Below are 24,566 nucleotides of genomic sequence, written 5' to 3'. Positions count from 1 at the left end.
AGACCTCCCTTGCTAGATGGTCGGTCTTTTTGACATATGTATATACTATGTGTTTGTATACATATAGCAACACTAATCTTAACTTATCCATTCCCCCCACCTTTCCTTTTAGATGAGCATAGTTTGTTTTCTAAGTCTGTGAGTGTCTTTCTCTGTGGAAATATATTCATTTGTGTCAGTTATTAGATAACGCCTATAAGTGATATCATAGAATACAGGTCTTTGGTTTCCGAGTTACCTCATGTTTCGTGATTATCTCCAGACTCATTTGTGGTGCCTCAAAGAGCAATGGTTCATTGTTTTCCATGCCTAATATTCCATTCTGTACATGGACCACTTCTTCTTTATCCTTTCACCTCTTGTTGGATATTTTGATTGCTTCACTGTCTTGGCTAATGTGAATAAGGCTGCACTGCAGCTTTTGCGGCCTGTGTCTTCTCGATTCTTGTCTTCTCAGGTGAGAGGTCCAATGGTGCGCCTGCTGGACTGAATGGTACCTCCATTTTTACTTTTAAACACAGATCCTTTCTCTTCTCATTATTGGCTGTTACCCCTTTACGTCTCACCAGCAGGTAGAGGGGACACAGTTCTTGAAAACCCCGTCAGCATTTATTGTTTGTAGACATTTTGCTGATGGTCAGTCGACTGGTCTAAGTTGAAACTTTTTGTAGATTAGATTGCATGGGTCTAACACTCCCTGAGGTTGAGCTTTTATCCATTTTCCTTTTTTTTTAAAAGAGCGTGAGTAAAACTTAACTCCTCATACTCTCTTCTTGAAACATTTGCCTGTTTTGAATTTTTTTGTCCATTTCCTACTTCAGCACAATTTTTTAGGGCAGGTGTCCTTTACAGCCCTGAGTCCTTGTGAATGTTAAGTGACCATTAGCTGTGAGTTTAAAGCTGCTCTTGCAGGAAACGGCCACAAGGTGGCAGCATTTCTCCTTTACCAAATTTGGTAACTGGGGAAACAGAGCCTTAATGGAAGTGGTGTTCTAGGTTGTAAATTCGAATGGAATGTGCCAGGAAAAAAGCACTTTATGTTTATGTCTCATTACTTCTTGTTCATAATTGTAATTTACTTTTTATTTTTTATCCCAGCAAATTTGATTACAATGGTTTGTTTGTTCTAGGTGTGCAAGATGTGGTTCTTTCACACATATACGTGTATCTATTCTTCCTCGCATCCTTTTCCCATGTAGGTTATGACACAATGTTGAGTAGTCTTCTCCTGGTCTTCCGTACGTCTTTGGTGATTATATATTCACATGGTATGTATATCTCTGTTAACTCCAATATGGTAATGTATCCAATCCTCATCCCTTTCTATTTGGTGAACCATAAGTATTTTAATGAATCTGTGATTGCCTTTCTCTGTGGAAATATCTTCATTTTTATCAATTTTTAAGTAACTCCTAAAAGTTATATGATAGGATATGTGTCTTTTGCTTTCTCACTTACTACAGGTGGTGTGATTATGTCTAGGCTCATGTATGGTGCTGCAAATGGCATTTTTTCATTTTTTTCACTAGCGAATATTCCATCTGTACATGGAGGAGTTCTTCTTTGTCCACCCATATGTTGGTGGCCTTTTTGGTTACTTCCATATCTTGGCTATCGTAATAATGTGCCATGCAGATTTGCCTGCCTGTGTCTTTCCAATTCTTTCTTCTTAGATTATAGGTGGAGGAGTGGGCCTGCTGGATCATATGGTAGCTCAATGTTTACCTTTTTAAGGCACCTCCATTCTGTTCTCATTCGTGGCCCTTTTCAAGTTACGTCCCACTTGAAGTTGAGGGTATGCATTTCTCCACAACACCTTCAGCATTTATTGTTTGTAGTTTCCTTGCTGATGGTTATTCTGACAAGTGTGAGCTGATACCTCTTTGTGGTTGAATTCGCATGTGCCTCATTATCCGTTGAAATTGAGCTTTAAGGCATGTCCTTTTTATTTTTCAAGCTGTGATTACTCCTTAGTTCTTCAAAGTGATCTCTTAAAATATGTGTCACATTTTGAAATGTTTTGGCCATTACCTCCCTCAAGACATTTTGAGGGCAGGTTTCATTTACAGTTCTGCAGTACTTGTTCCTATGAAATGACCATTAGCACAGGCTTTAAAGCTGCTTTTGCAGGTAAATGCCAGAGGGCGGCAGCCTTTCTATGTCCCCACCATGGTAACTAGGGAAAAGCCCTTGCGGTCTGTGGTGTTTCTCGGTTATAAATTAGAGTGGAGTGTGCCCAGACAAACCCACACAAGCTGATGTCTCCTTACTTTTGTTGGATTTTTAATTTAATTTTTAGTTTTTATTGGAGTAATTTCCCAGTGTGCACGTGGATCACTTCTACTTTGTGCATTCCTCGGTTGATGGACATTTTCATTGCTTCCAAGTGTTGGCTATGGTAAATATTGTTGGAGTGCAGGATTGCCAGCCTGTGACTTTTTGATTCTCATTTTCTCAGGTGATAGGCCCAGCAGTGGGTGTGACTGATTGACTGGTAGCACCGTGTTTCCCTTTTCAAAGCACCTTCTTTGTGTTTTCATTAGTGGCTCTTAGCACGTCCCCCTTAGAATCGAGGGTATGCATTTCTCCACAATCGATTTAGCATTTATTGTTTGCAGCATGTATGTTAATGGCCCTACTGGCTGCTGTGTGCTGGTAGGGTTGTGTAATTTGGGTTTGCATGTCTTTGAAAATTCGTAAAACTCATCATTTTTCTCCACCGTTTACTTTTCTGTTAAAAAAAAGGAAACAGTTGGGAGTACAATATATCTCTTGAAATTTTCTTCTTGGAAGGTTGCCCTATTTTGAAATTTTTGGTCGATTTTCCACCCCAGAATTTTTTTAGAGAGCAGGTGTCATTTCCTGAACTGCAAGTTTGGTGAATATTTAGTTACCTTTAGCAATGGGTTTAAAGCTGCTGTTGTGGGAAGTGACCTCAAGCAGGCAGCATTTCTCCACTCCCAAATCTGGGTACTAGGGCAGCAGAGCCTTTCTGGAAGTCGTGTTCCTAGGTTGTAAATTAAATTGGAATGTGCATGGAGAAACCCCCATAAGTTTATGTCTCATTATTTCTTCTTGGTTTTAAATTTTTTTTTAATTGGGGTAAAGCTTAGAATATTGTTTGTCCTAGGTGTACACAATCTGGTTCATTTGTACATTATATATGTCTATTCAAGTACAGATCCTCTTCCCATGTAAAATGTTACAGAGGGTTCCACAGACCTCCCTTGCTACATGGTCGGTCTTTTTGAGATATGTATATACTATGTGTTTGTATACATAGAGCAACACTAATCTTAACTTATCCATTCCCCCCACCTTTCCTTTTAGATGAGCATAGTTTGTTTTCTAAGTCTGTGAGTGTCTTTCTCTGTGGAAATATATTCATTTGTGTCAGTTATTAGATAACGCCTATAAGTGATATCATAGAATACAGGTCTTTGGTTTCCGAGTTACCTCATGTTTCGTGATTATCTCCAGACTCATTTGTGGTGCCTCAAAGAGCAATGGTTCATTGTTTTCCATGGCTAATATTCCATTGTGTACATGGACCACTTCTTCTTTATCCATTCACCTCTTGTTGGATATTTTGATTGCTTCACTGTCTTGGCTATTGTGAATAAGGCTGCACTGCAGCTTTTGCGGCCTGTGTCTTCTCGATTCTTGTCTTCTCAGGTGAGAGGTCCAATGGTGCGCCTGCTGGATTGAATGGTACCTCCATTTTTACTTTTAAACACAGCTCCTTTCTGTTCTCATTATTGGCTGTTACCCCTTTTCGTCTCACCAGCAGGTAGAGCGGACACAGTTCTCTAAAATCCCTTCAGGAGTTATTGTTTGTAGATTTTTTGCTGATGGTCAGTCGACTGGTCTAAGTTGAAACTTTTTGTAGATTAGATTGCATGGGTCTAACACTCCCTGAGGTTGAGCTTTTATACATTTTCCTTTTTTTTTTTTAAAAGAGCGTGAGTAAAACTTAAGTCTTCATACTCTCATCTTGAAACATTTGCCTGTTTTGAATTTTTTTGTCCATTCCCTACTTCAGCACAATTTTTTAGGGCAGGTGTCCTTTACAGCCCTGAGTCCTTGTGAATGTTAAGTGACCATTAGCTGTGAGTTTAAAGCTGCTCTTGCAGGAAACGGCCACAAGGTGGCAGCATTTCTCCTTTACCAAATTTTGTAACTGGGGAAACAGAGCCTTAATGGAAGTGGTGTTCTAGGTTGTAAATTCGAATGGAATGTGCCAGGAAAAAAGCACTTTATGTTTATGTCTCATTACTTCTTGTTCATAATTGTAATTTACTTTTTATTTTTTATCCCAGCAAATTTGATTACAATGGTTTGTTTGTTCTAGGTGTGGAAGATGTGGTTCTTTCACACATATACGTGTATCTATTCTTCCTCGCATCCTTTTCCCATGTAGGTTATGACACAATGTTGAGTAGTCTTCTCCTGGTCTTCCGTACGTCTTTGGTGATTATATATTTCACATGGTTTGTATATCTCTGTTAACCCCAATATGGTAATGTATCCAATCCTCATCCCTTTCTATTTGGTGAACCATAAGTATTTTAATGAATCTGTGATTGCCTTTCTCTGTGGAAATATCTTCATTTATATCAATTTTTAAGTAACTCCTAAAAGTGATATGATAGGATATGTGTCTTTTGCTTTCTCACTTACTACAGGTGGCGTGATTATGTCTAGGCTCATGTATGGTGCTGCAAATGGCATTGTTTCATTTTTTTCACTAGCGAATATTCCATCTGTACATGGAGGAGTTCTTCTTTGTCCACCCATCTGTTGGTGGACTTTTTGGTTACTTCCATATCTTGGCTATCGTAATACTGTGCCATGCAGATTTGCCTGCCTGTGTCTTTCCAATTCTTTCTTCTTAGATTATAGGTCGAGGAGTGGGCCTGCTGGATCATACGGTAGCTCAATGTTTACCTTTTTAAGGCACCTCCATTCTGTTCTCATTCATGGCCCTTTCCAAGTTACGTCCCACTTGAAGTTGGGGGTATATATTTCTCCACAACACCTTCAGCATTTATTGTTTGTAGTTTCCTTGCTGATGGTTATTCTGACAAGTGTGAGCTGATACCTCTTTGTGGTTGAATTCGCATGTGCCTCATTATCCGTTGAAATTGAGCTTTAAGGCATGTCCTTTTTATTTTTCAAGCTGTGATTACTCCTTAGTTCTTCAAAGTGATCTCTTAAAATATGTGTCACATTTTGAAATGTTTTGGCCATTACCTCCCTCAAGACATTTTGAGGGCAGGTTTCATTTACAGTTCTGCAGTACTTGTTCCTATGAAATGACCATTAGCACAGGCTTTAAAGCTGCTTTTGCAGGTAAATGCCAGAGGGCGGCAGCCTTTCTATGTCCCCACCATGGTAACTAGGGAAAAGCCCTTGCGGTCTGTGGTGTTTCTCGGTTATAAATTAGAGTGGAGTGTGCCCAGACAAACCCACACAAGCTGATGTCTCCTTACTTTTGTTGGATTTTTAATTTAATTTTTAGTTTTTATTGGAGTAATTTCCCAGTGTGCACGTGGATCACTTCTACTTTGTGCATTCCTCGGTTGATGGACATTTTCATTGCTTCCAAGTGTTGGCTATGGTAAATATTGTTGGAGTGCAGGATTGCCAGCCTGTGACTTTTTGATTCTCATTTTCTCAGGTGATAGGCCCAGCAGTGGGTGTGACTGATTGACTGGTAGCACCGTGTTTCCCTTTTCAAAGCACCTTCTTTGTGTTTTCATTAGTGGCTCTTAGCACGTCCCCCTTAGAATCGAGGGTATGCATTTCTCCACAATCGATTTAGCATTTATTGTTTGCAGCATGTATGTTAATGGCCCTACTGGCTGCTGTGTGCTGGTAGGGTTGTGTAATTTGGGTTTGCATGTCTTTGAAAATTCGTAAAACTCATCATTTTTCTCCACCGTTTACTTTTCTGTTAAAAAAAAGGAAACAGTTGGGAGTACAATATATCTCTTGAAATTTTCTTCTTGGAAGGTTGCCCTATTTTGAAATTTTTGGTCGATTTTCCACCCCAGAATTTTTTTAGAGAGCAGGTGTCATTTCCTGAACTGCAAGTTTGGTGAATATTTAGTTACCTTTAGCAATGGGTTTAAAGCTGCTGTTGTGGGAAGTGACCTCAAGCAGGCAGCATTTCTCCACTCCCAAATCTGGGTACTAGGGCAGCAGAGCCTTTCTGGAAGTCGTGTTCCTAGGTTGTAAATTAAATTGGAATGTGCATGGAGAAACCCCCATAAGTTTATGTCTCATTATTTCTTCTTGGTTTTAAATTTTTTTTTAATTGGGGTAAAGCTTAGAATATTGTTTGTCCTAGGTGTACACAATCTGGTTCATTTGTACATTATATATGTCTATTCAAGTACAGATCCTCTTCCCATGTAAAATGTTACAGAGGGTTCCACAGACCTCCCTTGCTACATGGTCGGTCTTTTTGAGATATGTATATACTATGTGTTTGTATACATAGAGCAACACTAATCTTAACTTATCCATTCCCCCCACCTTTCCTTTTAGATGAGCATAGTTTGTTTTCTAAGTCTGTGAGTGTCTTTCTCTGTGGAAATATATTCATTTGTGTCAGTTATTAGATAACGCCTATAAGTGATATCATAGAATACAGGTCTTTGGTTTCCGAGTTACCTCATGTTTCGTGATTATCTCCAGACTCATTTGTGGTGCCTCAAAGAGCAATGGTTCATTGTTTTCCATGGCTAATATTCCATTGTGTACATGGACCACTTCTTCTTTATCCATTCACCTCTTGTTGGATATTTTGATTGCTTCACTGTCTTGGCTATTGTGAATAAGGCTGCACTGCAGCTTTTGCGGCCTGTGTCTTCTCGATTCTTGTCTTCTCAGGTGAGAGGTCCAATGGTGCGCCTGCTGGATTGAATGGTACCTCCATTTTTACTTTTAAACACAGCTCCTTTCTGTTCTCATTATTGGCTGTTACCCCTTTTCGTCTCACCAGCAGGTAGAGCGGACACAGTTCTCTAAAATCCCTTCAGGAGTTATTGTTTGTAGATTTTTTGCTGATGGTCAGTCGACTGGTCTAAGTTGAAACTTTTTGTAGATTAGATTGCATGGGTCTAACACTCCCTGAGGTTGAGCTTTTATACATTTTCCTTTTTTTTTTTTAAAAGAGCGTGAGTAAAACTTAAGTCTTCATACTCTCATCTTGAAACATTTGCCTGTTTTGAATTTTTTTGTCCATTCCCTACTTCAGCACAATTTTTTAGGGCAGGTGTCCTTTACAGCCCTGAGTCCTTGTGAATGTTAAGTGACCATTAGCTGTGAGTTTAAAGCTGCTCTTGCAGGAAACGGCCACAAGGTGGCAGCATTTCTCCTTTACCAAATTTTGTAACTGGGGAAACAGAGCCTTAATGGAAGTGGTGTTCTAGGTTGTAAATTCGAATGGAATGTGCCAGGAAAAAAGCACTTTATGTTTATGTCTCATTACTTCTTGTTCATAATTGTAATTTACTTTTTATTTTTTATCCCAGCAAATTTGATTACAATGGTTTGTTTGTTCTAGGTGTGGAAGATGTGGTTCTTTCACACATATACGTGTATCTATTCTTCCTCGCATCCTTTTCCCATGTAGGTTATGACACAATGTTGAGTAGTCTTCTCCTGGTCTTCCGTACGTCTTTGGTGATTATATATTTCACATGGTTTGTATATCTCTGTTAACCCCAATATGGTAATGTATCCAATCCTCATCCCTTTCTATTTGGTGAACCATAAGTATTTTAATGAATCTGTGATTGCCTTTCTCTGTGGAAATATCTTCATTTATATCAATTTTTAAGTAACTCCTAAAAGTGATATGATAGGATATGTGTCTTTTGCTTTCTCACTTACTACAGGTGGCGTGATTATGTCTAGGCTCATGTATGGTGCTGCAAATGGCATTGTTTCATTTTTTTCACTAGCGAATATTCCATCTGTACATGGAGGAGTTCTTCTTTGTCCACCCATCTGTTGGTGGACTTTTTGGTTACTTCCATATCTTGGCTATCGTAATACTGTGCCATGCAGATTTGCCTGCCTGTGTCTTTCCAATTCTTTCTTCTTAGATTATAGGTCGAGGAGTGGGCCTGCTGGATCATACGGTAGCTCAATGTTTACCTTTTTAAGGCACCTCCATTCTGTTCTCATTCATGGCCCTTTCCAAGTTACGTCCCACTTGAAGTTGGGGGTATATATTTCTCCACAACACCTTCAGCATTTATTGTTTGTAGTTTCCTTGCTGATGGTTATTCTGACAAGTGTGAGCTGATACCTCTTTGTGGTTGAATTCGCATGTGCCTCATTATCCGTTGAAATTGAGCTTTAAGGCATGTCCTTTTTATTTTTCAAGCTGTGATTACTCCTTAGTTCTTCAAAGTGATCTCTTAAAATATGTGTCACATTTTGAAATGTTTTGGCCATTACCTCCCTCAAGACATTTTGAGGGCAGGTTTCATTTACAGTTCTGCAGTACTTGTTCCTATGAAATGACCATTAGCACAGGCTTTAAAGCTGCTTTTGCAGGTAAATGCCAGAGGGCGGCAGCCTTTCTATGTCCCCACCATGGTAACTAGGGAAAAGCCCTTGCGGTCTGTGGTGTTTCTCGGTTATAAATTAGAGTGGAGTGTGCCCAGACAAACCCACACAAGCTGATGTCTCCTTACTTTTGTTGGATTTTTAATTTAATTTTTAGTTTTTATTGGAGTAATTTCCCAGTGTGCACGTGGATCACTTCTACTTTGTGCATTCCTCGGTTGATGGACATTTTCATTGCTTCCAAGTGTTGGCTATGGTAAATATTGTTGGAGTGCAGGATTGCCAGCCTGTGACTTTTTGATTCTCATTTTCTCAGGTGATAGGCCCAGCAGTGGGTGTGACTGATTGACTGGTAGCACCGTGTTTCCCTTTTCAAAGCACCTTCTTTGTGTTTTCATTAGTGGCTCTTAGCACGTCCCCCTTAGAATCGAGGGTATGCATTTCTCCACAATCGATTTAGCATTTATTGTTTGCAGCATGTATGTTAATGGCCCTACTGGCTGCTGTGTGCTGGTAGGGTTGTGTAATTTGGGTTTGCATGTCTTTGAAAATTCGTAAAACTCATCATTTTTCTCCACCGTTTACTTTTCTGTTAAAAAAAAGGAAACAGTTGGGAGTACAATATATCTCTTGAAATTTTCTTCTTGGAAGGTTGCCCTATTTTGAAATTTTTGGTCGATTTTCCACCCCAGAATTTTTTTAGAGAGCAGGTGTCATTTCCTGAACTGCAAGTTTGGTGAATATTTAGTTACCTTTAGCAATGGGTTTAAAGCTGCTGTTGTGGGAAGTGACCTCAAGCAGGCAGCATTTCTCCACTCCCAAATCTGGGTACTAGGGCAGCAGAGCCTTTCTGGAAGTCGTGTTCCTAGGTTGTAAATTAAATTGGAATGTGCATGGAGAAACCCCCATAAGTTTATGTCTCATTATTTCTTCTTGGTTTTAAATTTTTTTTTAATTGGGGTAAAGCTTAGAATATTGTTTGTCCTAGGTGTACACAATCTGGTTCATTTGTACATTATATATGTCTATTCAAGTACAGATCCTCTTCCCATGTAAAATGTTACAGAGGGTTCCACAGACCTCCCTTGCTACATGGTCGGTCTTTTTGAGATATGTATATACTATGTGTTTGTATACATAGAGCAACACTAATCTTAACTTATCCATTCCCCCCACCTTTCCTTTTAGATGAGCATAGTTTGTTTTCTAAGTCTGTGAGTGTCTTTCTCTGTGGAAATATATTCATTTGTGTCAGTTATTAGATAACGCCTATAAGTGATATCATAGAATACAGGTCTTTGGTTTCCGAGTTACCTCATGTTTCGTGATTATCTCCAGACTCATTTGTGGTGCCTCAAAGAGCAATGGTTCATTGTTTTCCATGGCTAATATTCCATTGTGTACATGGACCACTTCTTCTTTATCCATTCACCTCTTGTTGGATATTTTGATTGCTTCACTGTCTTGGCTATTGTGAATAAGGCTGCACTGCAGCTTTTGCGGCCTGTGTCTTCTCGATTCTTGTCTTCTCAGGTGAGAGGTCCAATGGTGCGCCTGCTGGATTGAATGGTACCTCCATTTTTACTTTTAAACACAGCTCCTTTCTGTTCTCATTATTGGCTGTTACCCCTTTTCGTCTCACCAGCAGGTAGAGCGGACACAGTTCTCTAAAATCCCTTCAGGAGTTATTGTTTGTAGATTTTTTGCTGATGGTCAGTCGACTGGTCTAAGTTGAAACTTTTTGTAGATTAGATTGCATGGGTCTAACACTCCCTGAGGTTGAGCTTTTATACATTTTCCTTTTTTTTTTTTAAAAGAGCGTGAGTAAAACTTAAGTCTTCATACTCTCATCTTGAAACATTTGCCTGTTTTGAATTTTTTTGTCCATTCCCTACTTCAGCACAATTTTTTAGGGCAGGTGTCCTTTACAGCCCTGAGTCCTTGTGAATGTTAAGTGACCATTAGCTGTGAGTTTAAAGCTGCTCTTGCAGGAAACGGCCACAAGGTGGCAGCATTTCTCCTTTACCAAATTTTGTAACTGGGGAAACAGAGCCTTAATGGAAGTGGTGTTCTAGGTTGTAAATTCGAATGGAATGTGCCAGGAAAAAAGCACTTTATGTTTATGTCTCATTACTTCTTGTTCATAATTGTAATTTACTTTTTATTTTTTATCCCAGCAAATTTGATTACAATGGTTTGTTTGTTCTAGGTGTGGAAGATGTGGTTCTTTCACACATATACGTGTATCTATTCTTCCTCGCATCCTTTTCCCATGTAGGTTATGACACAATGTTGAGTAGTCTTCTCCTGGTCTTCCGTACGTCTTTGGTGATTATATATTTCACATGGTTTGTATATCTCTGTTAACCCCAATATGGTAATGTATCCAATCCTCATCCCTTTCTATTTGGTGAACCATAAGTATTTTAATGAATCTGTGATTGCCTTTCTCTGTGGAAATATCTTCATTTATATCAATTTTTAAGTAACTCCTAAAAGTGATATGATAGGATATGTGTCTTTTGCTTTCTCACTTACTACAGGTGGCGTGATTATGTCTAGGCTCATGTATGGTGCTGCAAATGGCATTGTTTCATTTTTTTCACTAGCGAATATTCCATCTGTACATGGAGGAGTTCTTCTTTGTCCACCCATCTGTTGGTGGACTTTTTGGTTACTTCCATATCTTGGCTATCGTAATACTGTGCCATGCAGATTTGCCTGCCTGTGTCTTTCCAATTCTTTCTTCTTAGATTATAGGTCGAGGAGTGGGCCTGCTGGATCATACGGTAGCTCAATGTTTACCTTTTTAAGGCACCTCCATTCTGTTCTCATTCATGGCCCTTTCCAAGTTACGTCCCACTTGAAGTTGGGGGTATATATTTCTCCACAACACCTTCAGCATTTATTGTTTGTAGTTTCCTTGCTGATGGTTATTCTGACAAGTGTGAGCTAATACCTCTTTGTGGTTGAATTCGCATGTGCCTCATAATCCGTTGAAATTGAGCTTTAAGGCATGTCCTTTTTATTTTTCAACCTGTGATTACCCCTTAGTTCTTCAAAGTGTTCTCTTAAAGTATGTGTCACATTTTGAAATGTTTTGGCCATTACCTCCCTCAAGACATTTTGAGGGCAGGTTTCATTTACAGTTCTGCAGTACTTGTTCCTATGAAATGACCATTAGCACAGGCTTTAAAGCTGCTTTTGCAGGTAAATGCCAGAGGGCGGCAGCCTTTCTATGTCCCCACCATGGTAACTAGGGAAAAGCCCTTGCGGCCTGTGGTGTTTCTCGGTTATAAATTAGAGTGGAGTGTGCCCGGACAAACCCACACAAGCTGATGTCTCCTTACTTTTGTTGGATTTTTAAATTTAATTTTTAGTTTTTATTGGAGTAATTCCCCAGTGTGCACGTGGACCACTTCTACTTTGCGCATTCCTCTGTTGATGGACATTTTCATTGCTTCCAAGTGTTGGCTATGGTAAATATTGTTGGAGTGCAGGATTGCCAGCCTGTGACTTTTTGATTCTCATTTTCTCAGGTGATAGGCCCAGCAGTGGGTGTGACTGATTAACTGGTAGCACCGTGTTTCCCTTTTCAAAGCACCTTCTTTGTGTTTTCATTAGTGGCTCTTACCACGTCCCCCTTAGAATCGAGGGTATGCATTTCTCCACAATCGATTTAGCATTTATTGTTTGCAGCATATATGCTAATGGCCCTACTGGCTGCTGTGTGCTGATAGGGTTGTGTAATTTGGGTTTGCATGTCTTTGAAAATTCGTAAAACTCATCATTTTTCTCCACCGTTTACTTTTCTGTTAAAAAAAGGAAACAGTTGGGAGTACAATATATCTCTTGAAATTTTCTTCTTGGAAGGTTGCCCTATTTTGAAATTTTTGGTCTATTATCCACCCCAGAATTTTTTTAGAGAGCAGGTGTCATTTCCCGAACTGCAAGTTTGGTGAATATTTAGTGACCTTTGGCAATGGGTTTAAAGCTGCTGTTGTGGGAAGTGACCTCAAGCAGGCAGCATTTCTCCACTCCCAAATCTGGGTACTAGGGCAGCAGAGCCTTTCTGGAAGTCGTGTTCCTAGGTTGTAAATTAAATTGGAATGTGCATGGAGAAACCCCCATAAGTTTATGTCTCATTATTTCTTCTTGGTTTTAATTTTTTTTTAATTGGTGTAAAGCTTAGAATATTGTTTGTCCTAGGTGTACACAATCTGGTTCATTTGTACTTTATATATGTCTATTCAAGTACAGATCCTCTTCCCATGTAAAATGTTACAGAGGGTTCCACAGACCTCCCTTGCTACATGGTCGGTCTTTTTGTGATATGTATATACTATGTGTTTGTATACATAGAGCAACACTAATCTTAACTTATCCATTCCTCCCACCTTTCCTTTTAGATGAGCATAGTTTGTTTTCTAAGTCTGTGAGTGTCTTTCTCTGTGGAAATATATTCATTTGTGTCAGTTATTAGATAACGCCTATAAGTGATATCATAGAATACAGGTCTTTGGTTTCCGAGTTACCTCATGTTTCGTGATTATCTCCAGACTCATTTGTGGTGCCTCAAAGAGCAATGGTTCATTGTTTTCCATGGCTAATATTCCCTTGTGTACATGGACCACTTCTTCTTTATCCATTCACCTCTTGTTGGATATTTTGATTGCTTCACTGTCTTGGCTATTGTGAATAAGGCTGCACTGCAGCTTTTGCGGCCTGTGTCTGCTCGATTCTTGTCTTCTCAGGTGAGAGGTCCAATGGTGCGCCTGCTGGACTGAATGGTACCTCCATTTTTACTTTTAAACACAGCTCCTTTCTGTTCTCATTATTGGCTGTTACCCCTTTACGTCTCACCAGCAGGTAGAGGGGACACAGTTCTTAAAAACTCCGTCAGCATTTATTGTTTGTAGACATTTTGCTGATGGTCAGTCGACTGGTCTAAGTTGAAACTTTTTGTAGATTAGATTGCATGGGTCTAACACTCCCTGAGGTTGAGCTTTTATGCATTTTCCTTTTTTTTTAAAAGAGCGTGAGTAAAACTTAACTCTTCATACTCTCATCTTGAAACATTTGCCTGTTTTGAATTTTTTTGTCCATTCCCTACTTCAGCACAATTTTTTAGGGCAGGTGTCCTTTACAGCCCTGAGTCCTTGTGAATGTTAAGTGACCATTAGCTGTGAGTTTAAAGCTGCTCTTGCAGGAAACGGCCACAAGGTGGCAGCATTTCTCATTTACCAAATTTGGTAACTGGGGAAACAGAGCCTTAATGGAAGTGGTGTTCTAGGTTGTAAATTCGAATGGAATGTGCCAGGGAAAAAGCACTTTATGTTTATGTCTCATTACTTCTTGTTCATAATTGTAATTTACTTTTTATTTTTTATCACAGCAAATTTGATTACAATGGTTTGTTTGTTGTAGGTGTGCAAGATGTGGTTCTTTCACACATATACGTGTATCTATTCTTCCTCGCATCCTTTTCCCATGTAGGTTATGACACACTGTTGAGTAGTCTTCTCCTGGTCTTCCGTACGTCTTTGGTGATTATATATTTCACATGATTTGTATATCTCTGTTAACCCCAATATGGTAATGTATCCAATCCTCATCCCTTTCTATTTGGTGAACCATAAGATTTTTTTTAATGAAACTGTGATTGCGTTTCTCTGTGGAAATATCTTCATTGGTATCAATTTTTAAGTAACTCCTAAAAGTGATATGATAGGATATGTGTCTTTTGCTTTCTCACTTACTACAGGTGGCGTGATTATGTCTAGACTCATGTATGGTGCTGCAAATGGCATTGTTTCATTTTTTTCACTAGCGAATATTCCATCTGTACATGGAGGAGTTCTTCTGTGTCCACCCATCTGTTGGTGGACTTTTTGGTTACTTCCATATCTTGGCTATCGTAATACTGTTCCATGCAGATTTGCCTTCCTGTGTCTTTCCAATTCTCTCTTCTTAGATTATAGGTCGAGGAGTGGGCCTGCTGGATCATATGGTAGCTCAATGTTTACCTTTTTAAGGCACCTCCATTCTGTTCTCATTCGTGGCCCTTTCCAAGTTACGTCCCAATGGAAGTTGGGGGTATGCATTTCTCCACAACAACTTCAGCATTTATTGTTTGTAGTTTCCTTGCTGATGGTTATTCTGACAAGTGTGAGCTGGTACCTCTTTGTGCTTGAATTCGCATGTGCCTCATAATCCGTTGAAATTGAGCTTTAAGGCATGTCCTTTTTATTTTTCAACCTGTGATTACCCCTTAGTTCTTCAAAGTGTTCTCTTAAAGTATGTGTCACATTTTGAAATGTTTTGGCCATTACCTCCCTCAAGACATTTTGAGGGCAGGTTTCATTTACAGTTCTGCAGTACTTGTTCCTATGAAATGACCATTAGCACAGGCTTTAAAGCTGCTTTTGCAGGTAAATGCCAGAGGGCGGCAGCCTTTCTATGTCCCCACCATGGTAACTAGGGAAAAGCCCTTGCGGCCTGTGGTGTTTCTCGGTTATAAATTAGAGTGGAGTTTGCCCGGACAAACCCACACAAGCTGATGTCTCCTTACTTTTGTTGGATTTTTAAATTTAATTTTTAGTTCTTATTGGAGTAATTCCCCAGTGTGCACTTGGACCACTTCTACTTTGCGCATTCCTCGGTTGATGGACATTTTCATTGCTTCCAAGTGTTGGCTATGGTAAATATTGTTGGAGTGCAGGATTGCCAGCCTGTGATTTTTGATTCTCATTTTCTCAGGTGATAGGCCCAGCAGTGGGTGTGATTGATTGACTGGTAGCACCGTGTTTCCCTTTTCAAAGCACCTTCTTTGTGTTTTCATTAGTGGCTCTTACCACGTCCCCCTTAGAATCGAGTGTATGCATTTCTCCACAATCGATTTAGCATTTATTGTTTGCTGCCTTTATGCTAATGGCCCTACTGGCTGCTGTGTGCTGATAGGGTTTTGTAATTTGGGTTTGCATGTCTTTGAAAATTCGTAAAACTCATCATTTTTCTCCACCGTTTTCTTTTCTGTTAAAAAAAAGGAAACAGTTGGGAGTACAATATATCTCTTGAAAATGTCTTCTTGGAAGATTGCCCTATTTTGAAATTTTTGGTCGATTTTCCACCTCAGAATTTTTTTAGAGAGCAGGTGTCATTTCCCGAACTGCAAGTTTGGTGAATATTTAGTGACCATTAGCAATGGGTTTAAAGCTGCTGTTGTGGGAAGTGGCCTCAAGTAGGCAGCATTTCTCCACTCCCAAATCTGGGTACTAGGGCAGCAGAGCCTTTATGGAAGTCGTGTTCTTAGGTTGTAAATTAAATTGGAATGTGCCTGGAGAAACCCCCATAAGTTTATGTCTCATTATTTCTTCTTGGTTTTAAAATTGTTTTTAATTGGGGTAAAACTTCGAATATTGTCTGTCCTAGGTGTACACAATCTGGTTCATTTGTACATTATATATGTCTATTCAAGTACAGATCCTCTTCCCATGTAAAATGTTACAGAGGGTTCCACAGACCTCCCTTGCTAGATGGTCGGTCTTTTTGACATATGTATATACTATGTGTTTGTATACATATAGCAACACTAATCTTAACTTATCCATTCCCCCCACCTTTCCTTTTAGATGAGCATAGTTTGTTTTCTAAGTCTGTGAGTGTCTTTCTCTGTGGAAATATATTCATTTGTGTCAGTTATTAGATAACGCCTATAAGTGATATCATAGAATACAGGTCTTTGGTTTCCGAGTTACCTCATGTTTCGTGATTATCTCCAGACTCATTTGTGGTGCCTCAAAGAGCAATGGTTCATTGTTTTCCATGCCTAATATTCCATTCTGTACATGGACCACTTCTTCTTTATCCTTTCACCTCTTGTTGGATATTTTGATTGCTTCACTGTCTTGGCTAATGTGAATAAGGCTGCACTGCAGCTTTTGCGGCCTGTGTCTTCTCGATTCTTGTCTTCTCAGGTGAGAGGTCCAATGGTGCGCCTGCTGGACTGAATGGTACCTCCATTTTTACTTTTAATCACAGATCCTTTCTCTTCTCATTATTGGCTGTTACCCCTTTACGTCTCACCAGCAGGTAGAGGGGACACAGTTCTTGAAAACCCCGTCAGCATTTATTGTTTGTAGACATTTTGCTGATGGTCAGTCGACTGGTCTAAGTTGAAACTTTTTGTAGATTAGATTGCATGGGTCTAACACTCCCTGAGGTTGAGCTTTTATCCATTTTCCTTTTTTTTTTAAAAGAGCGTGAGTAAAACTTAACTCCTCATACTCTCTTCTTGAAACATTTGCCTGTTTTGAATTTTTTTGTCCATTTCCTACTTCAGCACAATTTTTTAGGGCAGGTGTCCTTTACAGCCCTGAGTCCTTGTGAATGTTAAGTGACCATTAGCTGTGAGTTTAAAGCTGCTCTTGCAGGAAACGGCCACAAGGTGGCAGCATTTCTCCTTTACCAAATTTGGTAACTGGGGAAACAGAGCCTTAATGGAAGTGGTGTTCTAGGTTGTAAATTCGAATGGAATGTGCCAGGAAAAAAGCACTTTATGTTTATGTCTCATTACTTCTTGTTCATAATTGTAATTTACTTTTTATTTTTTATCCCAGCAAATTTGATTACAATGGTTTGTTTGTTCTAGGTGTGCAAGATGTGGTTCTTTCACACATATACGTGTATCTATTCTTCCTCGCATCCTTTTCCCATGTAGGTTATGACACAATGTTGAGTAGTCTTCTCCTGGTCTTCCGTACGTCTTTGGTGATTATATATTCACATGGTATGTATATCTCTGTTAACTCCAATATGGTAATGTATCCAATCCTCATCCCTTTCTATTTGGTGAACCATAAGTATTTTAATGAATCTGTGATTGCCTTTCTCTGTGGAAATATCTTCATTTTTATCAATTTTTAAGTAACTCCTAAAAGTTATATGATAGGATATGTGTCTTTTGCTTTCTCACTTACTACAGGTGGCGTGATTATGTCTAGGCTCATGTATGGTGCTGCAAATGGCATTTTTTCATTTTTTTCACTAGCGAATATTCCATCTGTACATGGAGGAGTTCTTCTTTGTCCACCCATATGTTGGTGGCCTTTTTGGTTACTTCCATATCTTGGCTATCGTAATAATGTGCCATGCAGATTTGCCTGCCTGTGTCTTTCCAATTCTTTCTTCTTAGATTATAGGTGGAGGAGTGGGCCTGCTGGATCATATGGTAGCTCAATGTTTACCTTTTTAAGGCACCTCCATTCTGTTCTCATTCGTGGCCCTTTTCAAGTTACGTCCCACTTGAAGTTGAGGGTATGCATTTCTCCACAACACCTTCAGCATTTATTGTTTGTAGTTTCCTTGCTGATGGTTATTCTGACAAGTGTGAGCTGATACCTCTTTGTGGTTGAATTCGCATGTGCCTCATTATCCGTTGAAATTGAGCTTTAAGGCATGTCCTTTTTATTTTTCAAGCTGTGATTACTCCTTAGTTCTTCAAAGTGATCTCTTAAAATATGTGTCACATTTTGAAATGTTTTGGCCATTACCTCCCTCAAGACATTTTGAGGGCAGGTTTCATTTACAGTTCTGCAGTACTTGTTCCTATGAAATGACCATTAGCACAGGCTTTAAAGCTGCTTTTGCAGGTAAATGCCAGAGGGCGGCAGCCTTTCTATGTCCCCACCATGGTAATTAGGGAAAAGCCCTTGCGGTCTGTGGTGTTTCTCGGTTATAAATTAGAGTGGAGTGTGCCCAGACAAACCCACACAAGCTGATGTCTCCTTACTTTTGTTGGATTTTTAATTTAATTTTTAGTTTTTATTGGAGTAATTTCCCAGTGTGCACGTGGATCACTTCTACTTTGTGCATTCCTCGGTTGATGGACATTTTCATTGCTTCCAAGTGTTGGCTATGGTAAATATTGTTGGAGTGCAGGATTGCCAGCCTGTGACTTTTTGATTCTCATTTTCTCAGGTGATAGGCCCAGCAGTGGGTGTGACTGATTGACTGGTAGCACCGTGTTTCCCTTTTCAAAGCACCTTCTTTGTGTTTTCATTAGTGGCTCTTAGCACGTCCCCCTTAGAATCGAGGGTATGCATTTCTCCACAATCGATTTAGCATTTATTGTTTGCAGCATGTATGTAAATGGCCCTACTGGCTGCTGTGTGCTGGTAGGGTTGTGTAATTTGGGTTTGCATGTCTTTGAAAATTCGTAAAACTCATCATTTTTCTCCACCGTTTACTTTTCTGTTAAAAAAAAGGAAACAGTTGGGAGTACAATATATCTCTTGAAATTTTCTTCTTGGAAGGTTGCCCTATTTTGAAATTTTTGGTCGATTTTCCACCCCAGAATTTTTTTAGAGAGCAGGTGTCATTTCCTGAACTGCAAGTTTGGTGAATATTTAGTTACCTTTAGCAATGGGTTTAAAGCTGCTGTTGTGGGAAGTGACCTCAAGCAGGCAGCATTTCTCCACTCCCAAATCTGGGTACTAGGGCAGCAGAGCCTTTCTGGAAGTCGTGTTCCTAGGTTGTAAATTAAATTGGAATGTGCATGGAGAAACCCCCATAAGTTTATGTCTCATTATTTCTTCTTGGTTTTAATTTTTTTTTTAATTGGGGTAAAGCTTAGAATATTGTTTGTCCTAGGTGTACACAATCTGGTTCATTTGTACATTATATATGTCTATTCAAGTACAGATCCTCTTCCCATGTAAAATGTTACAGAGGGTTCCACAGACCTCCCTTGCTACATGGTCGGTCTTTTTGAGATATGTATATACTATGTGTTTGTATACATAGAGCAACACTAATCTTAACTTATCCATTCCCCCCACCTTTCCTTTTAGATGAGCATAGTTTGTTTTCTAAGTCTGTGAGTGTCTTTCTCTGTGGAAATATATTCATTTGTGTCAGTTATTAGATAACGCCTATAAGTGATATCATAGAATACAGGTCTTTGGTTTCCGAGTTACCTCATGTTTCGTGATTATCTCCAGACTCATTTGTGGTGCCTCAAAGAGCAATGGTTCATTGTTTTCCATGGCTAATATTCCATTGTGTACATGGACCACTTCTTCTTTATCCATTCACCTCTTGTTGGATATTTTGATTGCTTCACTGTCTTGGCTATTGTGAATAAGGCTGCACTGCAGCTTTTGCGGCCTGTGTCTTCTCGATTCTTGTCTTCTCAGGTGAGAGGTCCAATGGTGCGCCTGCTGGATTGAATGGTACCTCCATTTTTACTTTTAAACACAGCTCCTTTCTGTTCTCATTATTGGCTGTTACCCCTTTTCGTCTCACCAGCAGGTAGAGCGGACACAGTTCTCTAAAATCCCTTCAGGAGTTATTGTTTGTAGATTTTTTGCTGATGGTCAGTCGACTGGTCTAAGTTGAAACTTTTTGTAGATTAGATTGCATGGGTCTAACACTCCCTGAGGTTGAGCTTTTATACATTTTCCTTTTTTTTTTTTAAAAGAGCGTGAGTAAAACTTAAGTCTTCATACTCTCATCTTGAAACATTTGCCTGTTTTGAATTTTTTTGTCCATTCCCTACTTCAGCACAATTTTTTAGGGCAGGTGTCCTTTACAGCCCTGAGTCCTTGTGAATGTTAAGTGACCATTAGCTGTGAGTTTAAAGCTGCTCTTGCAGGAAACGGCCACAAGGTGGCAGCATTTCTCCTTTACCAAATTTTGTAACTGGGGAAACAGAGCCTTAATGGAAGTGGTGTTCTAGGTTGTAAATTCGAATGGAATGTGCCAGGAAAAAAGCACTTTATGTTTATGTCTCATTACTTCTTGTTCATAATTGTAATTTACTTTTTATTTTTTATCCCAGCAAATTTGATTACAATGGTTTGTTTGTTCTAGGTGTGCAAGATGTGGTTCTTTCACACATATACGTGTATCTATTCTTCCTCGCATCCTTTTCCCATGTAGGTTATGACACAATGTTGAGTAGTCTTCTCCTGGTCTTCCGTACGTCTTTGGTGATTATATATTTCACATGGTTTGTATATCTCTGTTAACCCCAATATGGTAATGTATCCAATCCTCATCCCTTTCTATTTGGTGAACCATAAGTATTTTAATGAATCTGTGATTGCCTTTCTCTGTGGAAATATCTTCATTTTTATCAATTTTTAAGTAACTCCTAAAAGTGATATGATAGGATATGTGTCTTTTGCTTTCTCACTTACTACAGGTGGCGTGATTATGTCTAGGCTCATGTATGGTGCTGCAAATGGCATTGTTTCATTTTTTTCACTAGCGAATATTCCATCTGTACATGGAGGAGTTCTTCTTTGTCCACCCATCTGTTGGTGGACTTTTTGGTTACTTCCATATCTTGGCTATCGTAATACTGTGCCATGCAGATTTGCCTGCCTGTGTCTTTCCAATTCTTTCTTCTTAGATTATAGGTCGAGGAGTGGGCCTGCTGGATCATACGGTAGCTCAATGTTTACCTTTTTAAGGCACCTCCATTCTGTTCTCATTCATGGCCCTTTCCAAGTTACGTCCCACTTGAAGTTGGGGGTATATATTTCTCCACAACACCTTCAGCATTTATTGTTTGTAGTTTCCTTGCTGATGGTTATTCTGACAAGTGTGAGCTGATACCTCTTTGTGGTTGAATTCGCCTGTGCCTCATAATCCGTTGAAATTGAGCTTTAAGGCATGTCCTTTTTATTTTTCAACCTGTGATTACCCCTTAGTTCTTCAAAGTGTTCTCTTAAAGTATGTGTCACATTTTGAAATGTTTTGGCCATTACCTCCCTCAAGACATTTTGAGGGCAGGTTTCATTTACAGCTCTGCAGTACTTGTTCCTATGAAATGACCATTAGCACAGGCTTTAAAGCTGCTTTTGCAGGTAACTGCCAGGGGGCGGCAGCCTTTCTATGTCCTCACCGTGGTAACTAGGGAAAAGCCCTTGCGGCCTGTGGTGTTTCTCGGTTATAAATTAGAGTGGAGTGTGCCCGGACAAACCCACACAAGCTGATGTCTCCTTACTTTTGTTGGATTTTTAAATTTAATTTTTAGTTTTTATTGGAGTAATTCCCCAGTGTGCACGTGGACCACTTCTACTTTGCGCATTCCTCTGTTGATGGACATTTTCATTGCTTCCAAGTGTTGGCTATGGTAAATATTGTTGGAGTGCAGGATTGCCAGCCTGTGACTTTTTGATTCTCATTTTCTCAGGTGATAGGCCCAGCAGTGGGTGTGACTGATTAACTGGTAGCACCGTGTTTCCCTTTTCAAAGCACCTTCTTTGTGTTTTCATTAGTGGCTCTTACCACGTCCCCCTTAGAATCGAGGGTATGCATTTCTCCACAATCGATTTAGCATTTATTGTTTGCAGCATATATGCTAATGGCCCTACTGGCTGCTGTGTGCTGATAGGGTTGTGTAATTTGGGTTTGCATGTCTTTGAAAATTCGTAAAACTCATCATTTTTCTCCACCGTTTACTTTTCTGTTAAAAAAAGGAAACAGTTGGGAGTACAATATATCTCTTGAAATTTTCTTCTTGGAAGGTTGCCCTATTTTGAAATTTTTGGTCTATTATCCACCCCAGAATTTTTTTAGAGAGCAGGTGTCATTTCCCGAACTGCAAGTTTGGTGAATATTTAGTGACCTTTGGCAATGGGTTTAAAGCTGCTGTTGTGGGAAGTGACCTCAAGCAGGCAGCATTTCTCCACTCCCAAATCTGGGTACTAGGGCAGCAGAGCCTTTCTGGAAGTCGTGTTCCTAGGTTGTAAATTAAATTGGAATGTGCATGGAGAAACCCCCATAAGTTTATGTCTCATTATTTCTTCTTGGTTTTAATTTTTTTTTTAATTGGTGTAAAGCTTAGAATATTGTTTGTCCTAGGTGTACACAATCTGGTTCATTTGTACTTTATATATGTCTATTCAAGTACAGATCCTCTTCCCATGTAAAATGTTACAGAGGGTTCCACAGACCTCCCTTGCTACATGGTCGGTCTTTTTGTGATATGTATATACTATGTGTTTGTATACATAGAGCAACACTAATCTTAACTTATCCATTCCTCCCACCTTTCCTTTTAGATGAGCATAGTTTGTTTTCTAAGTCTGTGAGTGTCTTTCTCTGTGGAAATATATTCATTTGTGTCAGTTATTAGATAACGCCTATAAGTGATATCATAGAATACAGGTCTTTGGTTTCCGAGTTACCTCATGTTTCGTGATTATCTCCAGACTCATTTGTGGTGCCTCAAAGAGCAATGGTTCATTGTTTTCCATGGCTAATATTCCCTTGTGTACATGGACCACTTCTTCTTTATCCATTCACCTCTTGTTGGATATTTTGATTGCTTCACTGTCTTGGCTATTGTGAATAAGGCTGCACTGCAGCTTTTGCGGCCTGTGTCTGCTCGATTCTTGTCTTCTCAGGTGAGAGGTCCAATGGTGCGCCTGCTGGACTGAATGGTACCTCCATTTTTACTTTTAAACACAGCTCCTTTCTGTTCTCATTATTGGCTGTTACCCCTTTACGTCTCACCAGCAGGTAGAGGGGACACAGTTCTTAAAAACTCCGTCAGCATTTATTGTTTGTAGACATTTTGCTGATGGTCAGTCGACTGGTCTAAGTTGAAACTTTTTGTAGATTAGATTGCATGGGTCTAACACTCCCTGAGGTTGAGCTTTTATGCATTTTCCTTTTTTTTTAAAAGAGCGTGAGTAAAACTTAACTCTTCATACTCTCATCTTGAAACATTTGCCTGTTTTGAATTTTTTTGTCCATTCCCTACTTCAGCACAATTTTTTAGGGCAGGTGTCCTTTACAGCCCTGAGTCCTTGTGAATGTTAAGTGACCATTAGCTGTGAGTTTAAAGCTGCTCTTGCAGGAAACGGCCACAAGGTGGCAGCATTTCTCATTTACCAAATTTGGTAACTGGGGAAACAGAGCCTTAATGGAAGTGGTGTTCTAGGTTGTAAATTCGAATGGAATGTGCCAGGGAAAAAGCACTTTATGTTTATGTCTCATTACTTCTTGTTCATAATTGTAATTTACTTTTTATTTTTTATCACAGCAAATTTGATTACAATGGTTTGTTTGTTCTAGGTGTGCAAGATGTGGTTCTTTCACACATATACGTGTATCTATTCTTCCTCGCATCCTTTTCCCATGTAGGTTATGACACACTGTTGAGTAGTCTTCTCCTGGTCTTCCGTACGTCTTTGGTGATTATATATTTCACATGATTTGTATATCTCTGTTAACCCCAATATGGTAATGTATCCAATCCTCATCCCTTTCTATTTGGTGAACCATAAGATTTTTTTTAATGAAACTGTGATTGCGTTTCTCTGTGGAAATATCTTCATTGGTATCAATTTTTAAGTAACTCCTAAAAGTGATATGATAGGATATGTGTCTTTTCCTTTCTCACTTACTACAGGTGGCGTGATTATGTCTAGACTCATGTATGGTGCTGCAAATGGCATTGTTTCATTTTTTTCACTAGCGAATATTCCATCTGTACATGGAGGAGTTCTTCTGTGTCCACCCATCTGTTGGTGGACTTTTTGGTTACTTCCATATCTTGGCTATCGTAATACTGTGCCATGCAGATTTGCCTTCCTGTGTCTTTCCAATTCTCTCTTCTTAGATTATAGGTCGAGGAGTGGGCCTGCTGGATCATATGGTAGCTCAATGTTTACCTTTTTAAGGCACCTCCATTCTGTTCTCATTCGTGGCCCTTTCCAAGTTACGTCCCAATGGAAGTTGGGGGTATGCATTTCTCCACAACAACTTCAGCATTTATTGTTTGTAGTTTCCTTGCTGATGGTTATTCTGACAAGTGTGAGCTGGTACCTCTTTGTGCTTGAATTCGCATGTGCCTCATAATCCGTTGAAATTGAGCTTTAAGGCATGTCCTTTTTATTTTTCAACCTGTGATTACCCCTTAGTTCTTCAAAGTGTTCTCTTAAAGTATGTGTCACATTTTGAAA

Source organism: Eschrichtius robustus, chromosome 9, assembly GCF_028021215.1.
Source record: "Eschrichtius robustus isolate mEscRob2 chromosome 9, mEscRob2.pri, whole genome shotgun sequence".
NCBI classification, from domain to species: domain Eukaryota; kingdom Metazoa; phylum Chordata; class Mammalia; order Artiodactyla; family Eschrichtiidae; genus Eschrichtius; species Eschrichtius robustus.
Note: the sequence above shows the minus strand (reverse complement) of the source record.